The sequence below is a fragment of the Camellia sinensis genome, chromosome 7 (assembly GCF_055761805.1).
Source record: "Camellia sinensis isolate YWXY chromosome 7, ASM5576180v1, whole genome shotgun sequence".
Taxonomy (NCBI): domain Eukaryota; kingdom Viridiplantae; phylum Streptophyta; class Magnoliopsida; order Ericales; family Theaceae; genus Camellia; species Camellia sinensis.
In genome coordinates, this window is record NC_138967.1 from 111,532,072 (window position 1) to 111,544,541 (window position 12,470).

Below are 12,470 nucleotides of genomic sequence, written 5' to 3' on the forward strand. Positions count from 1 at the left end.
ATGCACAAGAAATGCCCAAAACCATAAACAAATAGTTGTTTTCCTAACATGTTACTGATTTCTCATTAAATAAACAGCAGCCAGAAAGGCCAAAAAGCATGCCATTTTTCCACTCCAAAAGAAAAGCAACAGGGGTCTCAATCATTCAACAACAATCTAATATAGAAGGCAATTAGAATTGTTTTAAAACACAAATTGACTCTTTCTCTCTCTCTTGTAGAATATAAGTTCCATAATAGAGCATCAAAAAAAATACAAAAATCCCTGGAAAGAACCCATTAATTCAACAAAAAAATCAGCTCCGACTGTTCCCAAAATAGCAGCAAATGTCCCAGCAATAGAACAAAGTCAAAAACAACCTGCATTCTACTTGGACCAAAAAATGTAATTATTCTAGTATACTTGATATAACTAAAAGATATGCAACTTTAAAAACAGCAAGGAGATAATAATAATATGTTACGGTGTGAAATCCTTCCACAACCTCAAAAGCATGGAAAAGTGATGCAAATAAATGGTTTCATCCAACCAAAGTGATTCAATTACTGGGAAATATGAATATTAACTTGCAAAGCAAATTAATTAAAGTGATGCAAATAAATGGTTTCATCCAATCAATATATTCAATTACATACCCAAAAAAGAGCATTGCCAATACAAGTGAAACCCATAAACATCAAATGACACGAGGAGACATTCAGATATGGACAACTCTTTCATCCTCAATATTCATGCTTAAATATTAGTTGGAATCAACTCCCCAACACCACTGATGACGTCCTTCTCATGCACTTTGAAAGGAGTTTGATGTAAAGTAATACACTCCCTCTCTACATCTGGCAACTTTAAATCACAAAGCTCCATATACTATAAAAATCTGCCTAACTAAGTGGCCAGCATATCTTTCTAACAATTGGATTCATAGAATAGGAAAATAGCATAAATGAAACACTACTTCCATGACTACTAAAAATCAGCAAAATGAAAAGATGCCAATAATTCTGCAGTGCTTAAAATCATTTCCAAACACTGCTTCCTTCTTCAGTGTATATGTATGAGACTTCAACTTTCAAATGGAACTAGAAAAGCTACAGGTTATAATGTTATCTGCAAAACACACATTAAACAAGATCCTCAACTTCTTCAAAACAAGCTTTAGTGGATTGGTTATTTTTAAGACATCTACATTAAAGAAATTAGTGATGGCCTTGCTGGGTATGGAAAGTTAAGAAATGCCTTTGCAGGGACTAATGACATAACACAGAAAAAAAAAAAAGGGGGGGTAATGGCATCATAAACGAAAGTTACAAATTGAACATGTAGAATCAATAAGGCCTATTCTTTTATGTGTTTCATCACTAGAAAGGAATAAGAATACATAATCACAATTTCTATCTATTATATTTGTCCCCATTTTGGTTCAATCTTAAACATTACAACTGGAAGTTCATTTTATAATGAAACATTACATCACCACCAAGCCATCTTTTCTAGGCATAATATCAATGAGTCAACAATTCCAGCCTTAAATCTTTTCTTTCTGTCAAACTTCAGTATTATCAAAAAACCCAAAAATAAAAAATAAATTAAAACATTTGTGCCCAAATCAAGGAAGCACGGGTGCGGGTACGAGTACGGTACGGGTACGAGTGCGGGTACGTCGATTCGGCAAAACTCAAAAAAAGTACGATACGGGTACGGCTACGGTACGCCGATATTTTTTTATTTTTTTTAAATATAATTTTGATTAAAGGATCCAACCTACAAATTAAAATTAAATATCAAAACTAAAAAAAGAACTACTCATTTTTCTATAATTTAAAACCATTAAGCGTTAAAAATAATATTTGTGAAATCTCTCACTTTGATATGTTATGCACTGTGAATTTGTGATCATAATTTATTTTTAAAATCTTTCTTTTTGCTCATCAATTTGCTATTTTTATAGGGTGAGACCAAAGAAATAACAGGAGACCAAAGAAAGATTTAAAGTTAATTACCAACAATAAAGGAAAAAAATTCTCAATTGGTGCAGGTTGTCAATTGCAATTTGCATAATACATAAAATTGCATCATTCCCAACAACTACTAATCAACTAATACAGTATCAATTTTTAATGTTTTGTGCATAAACTTTAAAAGTTTGTTATGATTAAAGATTTTATAAAGAAATTCTAGGAGGATCTAAAGCAAAAGCATAATGCATAGTCATACACAGAACTACCCTTTATAGGCCTTATTATTTTTTTTGGTTCAAATTGCTTTTTAAAAACATTAAAATCATTTGTTGATATGCTTCTACAATTTATACAGACAAACAGGACAACAGAGAAACATCAAAATTACTGATCTGCAAGGGCACCAAAAAAAATAAAAAATAATAATAATAATTGCTAATTTGCAAGGGCAGAAAAAAAAAAAAAAAAAAAAAAAGGCGTTGGCGTACCCACGCCGTACCCGTGGCGTACCCATGCTGTACCCGAATAAGCCAAACGTACCGGACCCTCTTTTGCCGTACCCGGTACGCGTACCGCCGTACCGGTACGCGTATCCGCACCCGGTAAGTACCCGGTACTCGTACGGCACTATTTTTGGAGTACCCGTGCTTCATAGGCCCAAATTAATATTTGACACAGTTATGAAATACATGCACAAACATATTCTATCATTCAATCATTGGCCTTAGGACCCCTTTTTTTTTTTTGAAAAAAAAAAAAAAAAAAAAAAAAACAGGCCAGTATAGTTATTGGATTTGTAACATGTGATTGGGTCAATTTGTGGGGTTCAGACTTGGCTTGGGATCCAACATGTGTATAGAGTTTTTCTATTTGTTTGGGGACTGAGATTTTTTGGGGTTTACCTATAAATAGAAGATTTATGAAAATTCTAGGGACAAACAAGATTAAGAGGTTTGGGTGAGTAGGGAAGTTTGGAATTGCCTTACGAATCATTTACCCTTGAGTTGAGAAACAAGGATTGTTTCAAGGCTCAAGTATTGGTGAGTTGGTTTTTGGGTGTTTATTTCTATTACATTTAATATCTACATATTTAATTTATAGCGGATTGATCTCTCAAAAATTCTATGTTTTAATAGATTCTTTCATTGTGCAATCCTCAAAAGATATTGTTGAGGTTAGATATATAGAATTAGATGCCACTGCCGGCAACTAGATTAGGATAATTCCTCACACAAATATACAACTCGCTTTTCTTTCTCATGGTTTTCCATTTGCTACATATTTACATATATTAGTTATGTATATCATGATTTTTTTTTTCTCTTTTACCAGAAACACAGATGGAGGTTAATATGATGTCTATTGTGTTGGTTGATATATATAGATTCTGGAGTTCATCTACAGGGTTGTTGAAGGTCAGTAAATTTGGTGTCTAACACATACACTTCCTTCCCACGAAGGTGTGCTTGAGTAATTTCGTCCATGCAACATTCAAGGCTTTTCTTCCATTCTGCCCTACTTGCCCAGAAACATAATCAGCCACGTTGTCTAACCTTGTATTCTCATCAATCTCATTGTGAGAAATATTAATGCGTTTGAAATATTTTTTTTAATTAATATAATTGTGAGAAAAAATTAATTGATATATATGATATGATATTGGAATACTAGACATACACAATTTTACTATACGAGCAATAAAATTGTTTTTGTAATTTGAACCCGCAATTATAATGAAGCAACTTTATGCTTGTACAAATTTATACTCTCACCAATTCAACTTTTCATTAAAATCATAGTGACCAATTTTTACACAGTAAACTTTAATAAAGATCAGATGCAACACTATGATTGTCTTTGGATTGGCATTTGAGGAGAAAAAGAAAATAAAATAGAAACTAAAATTTTATCACTTTAAACAAAAACTGAAAAAAAAAATGGAAGTTAGGACATCTAAATTTATGATTCCTCTCTCAATACAAGTCTGGAAGTCCCTAAACCTTGACTTCCATTTGCTTGTGAGCTAAGATTTTAAAACATACTATAAGTGGACCCATTTATGGTCAGATTTCAAACTCGAACTTTAATTTGCCCAAACTGCCTAATTAACACCCCAACTGTGCCCTTCTAAAAAAAACACACACACACTTCAACTGTGTATCTGTACTTCCAAAATTTGTAATGATAGTCTTCTCTTCAAACTTTTGTTTTCATATGTTGCTAATGACACTCACCTTCCTACACATATTTATGCAAGGAATTTCCATCCATCAAAGAATGCACAAAATCTTAAATGGAAAATGTCCCAAGAAAGTATTCCAAACATACACCAATTACCACTAAAAAGCAAGTCTCCATTGCAGCTCTATAGCTTGACTAAAGAGACCTCAGACGATACTTGGTACAACACCAGCTAATCCTATCTTACTCAACTTTCACAATTTTCTTTCTAAACTTTCCACAAATCTGACATGTTTTTTGAATTCATCTTGCAGCATACATTTTGATTGTCGTGACTTACCAATGCGTTCTGATATTAACCCAGTCCTACAAATAGCAAACCTTGGCCACTCAATGGTTGCATTTGTAAATGGTGAATATATAGGTAATTACATGAACAAAGGCAAACAAATGTTTGTTTTGTAGCTCCATGATCTAATATGTATTTCTAGAATATTGATTCACAATTACGGTTAAATTTTTGTTGAACTATCATATTTTTTGGCCCAATATTGTGTCCTATTTATCCAAATTGTCGTATGAAAATTAGTGTAAAAGTTTCTTTCAGTTCAAAAAAGAACCTAACAGATCAATTCAACAATTCAACAAACACACATATTGATGCATACAAATGTTATACATGCAGTAAAATTCGAAAGAAATAGAGCGAGAGAGAGAGAGAGAGAGTACCGATTAAAGTTCAGTAAATGAGGATCAAGTCAGAATGCCTCTCTCTGAATCTCTGCAAATGAGTATCAAGTAAGAATCTCTTGAAAACATTGATTTCATAGATCTAGAGAGAGAGAGAGAGAGAGAGAGACCTAGAGAGAGAGACGGTGGAGCTCGCTACCTCGCCGGTGCAAATGACGGTGGCGATGGAGCTTCGAAATCGCTCTGAATCTCGAAATCGATCTGAATCTTCGAAATCGCTCTGAATCTTCGAAATCGCAGGTGCAGATGGAGCTTCGATGAAGAAATGTGTGCGTATAAGGGTTGAGAGAGAGAGAAATGTGTGTGTATTCAAGCTAAGACTCAGTGTTATATATTCAAGCTTCAAGAACAGCCAATTGATCTCCTCCGTCTTCTTCGTCTCTAAGAGAGAGAGAGAGAGAGAGATATGCGCGAAATGAATCTTACACTTTGGGCTCAGATTCAAAAATAAGGGTTTCATAAAGGGGCGCGTGTACCTACAGCATTCGAAGGCATTTTCAACGCCTACAATTAGAAAACGATGTCATTTTAATTAAAAAAATATACGGCGGTTATAAAACGCCGTTAAAAATTAACAAACGTGACGTTTAACAAAACGTTGTTAATTAAACGCCGTTAATTCTCTCATTTTCTGTAGTGTTTTCTTTTGTTTTATACCTTAATCAGAGCTCCCTTTGTCATCATCTACCCACAAGCTTTTATTTAATTTTCTCCTTTTAAAAGATGATGATGAAGATGAAGATGATGAGTCACCCGGCCCGATGCTGACCTGAGTCATCACTCGGAGTTGTGGTAACACTTTTGGAGCCTTCCTTCCCCTATTATCAACAGCAATTTCCTGCATCAACTGGTAGCAGCTGATGCTTTTCTCCTGCAAAAAAACAAATATTTTCCAAGTTGGCATATATTCAAATAGATTTACTATTTTTTTTGTATGCCCAACCTAAATCATAATAAAATGTTCTTACTTTTCGAAGTCCTTCACACCATGATTCAGCATGTGTAGGATTGACAATAGACAAGTTTGGAATATCATGGGCTGCACATAGAATAGTTGCAGCAGCAATGCATGACGGCCAGTACTCAAGAAAACTAGCCTCTGTTCACATCATCATAAAATTCAACATCTTAGTGCATATTCAAATTTAGTCTGAAAATTCAAAAAAGAAAAAAAAATTGCATAGTGTGTGTGCCACTCACAGGTTTTACTCCATTGCTTTAACCCGTAGAGTGTACATTGAGCAATGTAAATCGCTGCAGCAGCCAAGAAAGATGGTGCAAACTTGAGTGTCTCATACTCCACAAGGCAGAGCTCCACCAGGAAGAAAGATAAAAGCTCAAGCTTCCTGTTGGATTGAGCAGTCTTAAGGTATCTTCTCATAAAAACATATGGGGTTGGAACTGACATGTGGAACTGTAATGTATTAAGCATTAATCTCTCCATTTCAAGAACTTCTTTCCTAGTGTAGGCCTTATCTGAAATGAAAAGCAAATCATCCACAACAGGTAATAAAACTTCCTCATATTTGCACGCTAAGAGCATTGCGACCAAACCAACCAACTGCAGCTTCTTTCGCGCCACTCCTTGCTGAGCTAAAAACCGATCTGTAATATTAATAGTCAGAAATAGCGTCTCATCCCTCAGTTCAAACTTGTGGTGTACCTCAACAAGCCAGTCAATTAGTATTGCCCTCATCTTCTCATTGATGTCAGATTGTTATGACATGTAGCTCGGTGAAACACCGCTACAACTCTCCATTTTTCTATATTAGGCATAGACATCGTGGACATAGTCGACTACTGCTAGTGGATTCTTGGTGTCACAGCTGTAATATCCATAACGGGCTCTTCAAATATATCTTCCATTTCAACTTTCATCTGTTCCTCTTCATCTGGGACTGCTTCTGTTTGTTCCAAGGACATTGGAATTGGGGGGTCTGTAGCTGCCTTATGTTCCTCATCTATTACTGGACAATCTTCCCAGACTCTGAGCCCCTTTGTTTAGGGTTATAGGAAGGGGATTAGGACTACTAATAACTTAGCATTACTAATACCTTGTTTGTTTTGAGAGATGGCCTTGGGACTACTAATACCTTGTATTACTAATACCCTTGGAAGGGGAACTCATAGTGAGGACGTAGAAATGGTATTAGAAAAATAGTGAGAGGATTAGAATTTTTTTTTATTTTTTATATATTGGGAATTTTTTTTTAAATATTAATGTTTAATTTTTATATTTTTTTATTTGTTTTATTATTTTATATAAAAATAATTTAACAATTTCTCACTATTAATCCCCTCACTATTAATCCCCTAACTATCAATCCCCTCACTAACAATCTCCACAGTATTAATCCCCTCACTATCAATCCCCTCCATTCTATCTCTAAAAACAAACGGGGCCTGAAGCTTTGAACAGATGATGAATCGGCTTTCTTAGTTTTCTCCAGACAATTTTGTTGTGTGGTCGCAATCTGTGCCGCCAATTTCCTTGTGATTGGTCTATGAGCTGGATGAGGAGGTAACTTATCACAAATTTCATGGGTTTCTGACAAGACTTTCTTGTTGACAACACAAGGGTACGGATGAGTTCGAGCTAAATTTTGATTAATCATGCTTACGGCTCCACGGTTGGGCCTAATCTCCACCCCAAACCTTTTGCTACGCATTTCTTGTAAGTTTATGGGTTTAATCAAAGTGGGGTTGTTCTTGTTCTCATCAAATATAACCATTTTCTTTGGTTAAATTACCTGAAAATATAGATCTCTCCCTCTTCAACAACCACAAAACCTACTACCTATCAAACACCTCAGAATGTAACTAGCCTAAGAGCATCTAAAAAACCCTAAATCTACAAACTCAGCTTCTCCCTCATATAGTGTTAAAAATCTCATCATTTCATAACTTTTATTTTATTGTTAATACCTTGTAGATTTTCTAATTTAGGCCTTAGTCCTATCAAATTTTGGCATTTCATCATCTCCAAGGTAACTCATAAACCATTTTAGAGCATCTCCAACCTGTCACCAATTTTCTCAACTAATTTGATTTCAAATTTGAGTAAAAAAAACTTGATTTTATATGAACTACTCAAATCCTTTCATTAAAATCTTTTTAAAAACCTTCCTCTCATCCAAAATTTCCCTTTTTATCAAATTTGATCAAGAAAACCCATCTCCAATGCTTCATTTTTTTTTTCCCGTCAAATTCAAATTTACTTTATTGGTTCTCAATTTGCTAAAAAAAATAACTCTCCCTTCATAAGATTTGATGAAATAATTAGAGATAATTTTTTAACACTTTTGATGAAAAAAAACAAAAATAACTAAATGGGTATTCAACTAAGTCACAGTAACATCAAAATATCTATTCGTTTCTCACTTTTCACAATTCCCAAACAATTGCTAAAGGTAATACATCCCAAACCACTGTAATTTTCTTTCTAATAGGAAAAACAAGCCACCACAAGAGTAATTGTTACAAACATAAACAAATTTCAATAAACAAACAAAAAATTACAGTCTCATATCAATTACATGAGTATAAAATTCAATTACCCACACATCAGATTTCACACACTCAATCCAAATTTTAAGTATATTTCACACACTCAAGCCAAATTTCAAGTAAATACACATCAGATTTCAACTGATTCAATTCATATTTTCCTAATTTTATAAACCAACCTAGTGAGTTCACAATGGTGACAGGGGCAGTTTCGAATAAGGGGATTTCAATCTAGGGTTTCATAGAATGGAGATGGAGAAAGGGAGAGAAACAAGTTGCAGCGAGAGAGAGAGAGAGAGAGAGAGAGAGAGAGAGAGAGAGAGAGACATACCTTGAGGCGAAGTCGAGGGCACGTTATGTTCGCGGGATAGTCTTCGAGGGCGAAGAAGAGCTTCGAAGTCGTGTCTGAAGAAAGCTCCGGAGTCATGTCTGAAGAAGGCGAAGAGGAGCTTCGGAGTCGTCTCTGAAGAGAGGTCCGGAGTCGTGTCTGAAGAGGGCGAATAGCAGCTTCGGATTGGTCTGAAGAATAAGGGTTTTGGGAAAACAAAGTGAAGAGGGTTTGTGGAACATACAACAATCGGTGAACAAAATTGTAACCAGTTGAGAGGGTATTCAATATTTTCAATCAAATTATTTGATGGTTGAGATTAATTTATAAATATCTAATGGTTTAAAATAAATATGTACATAATGTGCATTATTTAATAAGGTGCACATCCTAACAACTCCCTTATAGCAATAACCATTGGAGATGCTCTTAGGCAGTTTACATGTGTCCATTAAAACTTACTATTAACTCTGTTAACTCTCCGCTAAGTCTCACATAGAACTTAGCTTAGAGCATTTTTGACTCAACAACACTTAAGATAAAAAATATATTTTTTATTCAAAAAATGAATATAAAATATTTAACTATTCACTCAAACACCCATCATAATTATCATTTTTTTTTCTAAAAATTTCCTTCCAAAATATTTTCATCAAAAAATGAATAATTTTTGTTCATTAATAAATATTTAATTTTTAAATTTTTGGTTAAATATATTATGTGCTTGTTTGGCATGTGCTAAAATTGCACATTATCCTATTTAGGTTACAATTATCTTATTTGGGTCACATCACCTTTCTACCACATTACTTCAAACTTAATTCATATTTCATGTTTTTTGGTAAAAAGTCAAAAAAATATACTAATCTAGCACTTCCCAAACAACCTCTTAATATTATACTCATTCATATGATTCACTTTTCTTAATGATATAAAAATTAAATTTACATATTAAAAGTTATTTGCATTATAATAAAAATATACAATGAATAGTATAATGGAGATGCTTCTCTATTTCTTATACTCCCTCTATATTTAGAGGATCAATTCATCTGCCTCCCAAATGGAGATGATTTTAGAGGATGACAAAATTTCTTCAAATATGAAGATATAGATGGTGGGTTGGAGATAGTCTTAGCTCATCCTTGATTTGTACCCTGCATCAACTCATCTGCATCTTTATCATCATCTAATTCCATTCCGAATTCTTTACCAAAATTTTATATTAAATATAAATTTAATAAGAATAAATTTTAATTATTTTATTAAATTTGTATCAAATTTATTATTAAATCAAGACAAAAATAGTCTATGAAAGAAAATTTTGAAGTGAGAATTGGAGCATTTGATTTTTTTTTTTCACTAAATCAAAATTTGATGAAAAATTATTAAAGAATCACGTATCAAATCAAACTTTTAACATGTTTCTGTTAGCTCCAACCTACATGCATGCAGAGTAAAGAGTCAAAGAGGATGGTGTAAAAGAACTTTCATCTCAAGTGAAGGAAGTCTGAATTGGGCATCTCTCCATTCTCTTCACGTTCTTACCATTGTTGACTCTCACCATTAAAAATGTAGAAATTTTGGTAGGTTTGTCTCTCTCTCTCTCTCTCTCTCTCTCTGTATAAATAGAGACGGGAAGGAGAGGGTGAATTATCATCAGAAATTTAAGAGACAGAGAGCTGTGAGTTGAGTGAGAGTAGTTCTCCTCATCTGATTTGTATTTGCTCTGTTTTAGTGAAATTCTCATTTCTATTCCATGGACGTAGGCATTGGGCCGAATCATGTAAATATTTGTGTCTCATTTGTGTGTGATTGCTTGTTGTTTATTTTTTGGGTGTCCATGATCCTAACAAAGTGATATCAGAGCAAGTTGTGTGTTTTTCGAAAAAACAGAGTGTTTTTTCAGAATTGCCCAAAAATCAAAGTGGTTGAAATCCACTTTTGATCACACCGGGTGAAAGCTCTCGACGAGACGAGCACACAGGAAAAAATCGGTCCGGAAAAGGACGCCAGAGTAGGCCGCAAGTGCCCCATGCGCCCTAACACCGTGCTCACGTGCCGGCGACTAGACGCACGCACTTCACGCGTGAAACCAGGGAAGAAGACGACATGACGTCATCAGTGAAGTCATCATGCTGACGTAATCGATCCAATCCGTGCTTCAACCCGAGTTCTGAGCCGTGTTGACCAAGCCGCTCGCCAGCCAAGCCACGCTGTTGCCATTGACATCGACGTTACCCTGGCGCTAGCCGATCCTAAGAAATTATCCGGTGCTTCTCAGCTAGTCCAGATTCTGCCGATTTGAACTGTTCAACCTACTTGATCTGAGCCGTTTTAAGTCTGCTTATGACAATCCAATAGTGGTTTCCAACTATTTGGAATATTTTGAACACATTTGTGTGGTCATATTTTGAAAATCAGATTTCAAAAATTTACAATCTTTATTTTGGCAATCCGAAGTGCTTTTTTGGCTAATTTGACCAGTCCGGACTCAACGGCAAAGTCTGTTTTTTAGAAAGAGATCATTTTTTGTAGAGACAATTATTGATGAAGGAATCAACATCGACTTCAGGATCCATGATAAAGCTAAATGCTTCAAACTATGCAATTTGGAAGCCTAGAATGTAGGATGTCATGTATTGTCGGGATTTGTTTGACCCCATTGAGCTTAATGCAGTTAAACCGACAACAAAAAATGACGAAGATTGAAAGCAGAAGAATTGGAAAACCATTAGTCAGAGCAGACAATGGATCGATCACAGTGTCTTCCACCATGTTGCCTAGGAAACTGATGCCTATGCTCTCTGGATGAAGTTAGAAGGCATGTACCAGTCGAAGACTGCTTGGAACAAAGCCCTCCTAATGAGAAGACTTGTACATTTGAAGCTGAAAGGCAGTATCTCTGTTGTTAAACACACCAGTGAGTTTCACAATCTGGTGAACCAACTGGCAACTATCAAAATGGAGTTAGATGATGAGTGCAAGCCCTATTACTGCTCAGTTCTTGGCCTGACAGTTGGGAGATGTTGGTGGTGTCCCTCAGCAACTCTGCACCAGAAGGGAAACTGACCATGAGCATGGTTACATATGCTTTATTTAGTGATGAGGCAAGAAAGAAAGACATAGGTGGAGATCAGTCACATGCCCTTGTCACAGAAAATAAAGGTAGAGGCAGAGCCAGGGGAAGAAGCAAAAGTAGAGGACGCAATAGAAAAAGATCTCAAGACAGAGGGAAATCCAGAGAAGGTACGAGCCGGCCAAGGTTCAAGTGTTACCATTGTGGCCAGGAGGGTCACATAAACAAATATTGTTATACCTTGAAGGGAGAACAAAAACAAAGCAATAGACAACCAAAGATCGAATGTGGGAACACTACAGTTATTGTCTCAGAGGAGATTGCATTATTTTCTGTTGAAGAAGAAGAATGCCTCCATATGTCAGACAACGACACCGAATGGGTGGTAAATACAGCTGCTTCCTACCACGCTATATCCCGGAAGGAGTTTTTCAGTATGTACCAAGTTGGAGATTTTGGTACAGTGAAGATGGGTAACTCTAGTTTTTCGAAGATTGTGGAAATCGGCGATGTTCGCATCCAAACCAAAGTTGGGTGCACGATGGTGTTGAAAGATGTCAGGCATGTTCCCGATTTACGCTTGAATCTTATCTCAAGAATAGCCTTAGATCGACAAGGCTATGAGAACTACTTCGGCAAAGGTATATGGAAGTTGAAAAGGGGATCT

General features: G+C 35.3%; 1 long non-coding RNA gene and 1 pseudogene across 1 annotated transcript; both read right to left on the minus strand.

Moving 5' to 3' along the window:
- Nucleotides 1-582: 582 nt before the first annotated feature.
- Nucleotides 583-5,365, minus strand: LOC145795258 (uncharacterized). Its single transcript, XR_014335865.1, has 3 exons — nucleotides 5,000-5,365; nucleotides 4,869-4,920; nucleotides 583-1,107 (listed from the first exon to the last, which is right to left on the minus strand). It is a non-coding gene; the product is annotated as an uncharacterized LOC145795258 (long non-coding RNA).
- Nucleotides 5,366-5,578: 213 nt separating this feature from the next.
- LOC145795256 (G2/mitotic-specific cyclin-1-like) lies at nucleotides 5,579-6,864 on the minus strand (annotated as a pseudogene).
- Between the last annotated feature and the right edge of the window lie 5,606 nt (nucleotides 6,865-12,470).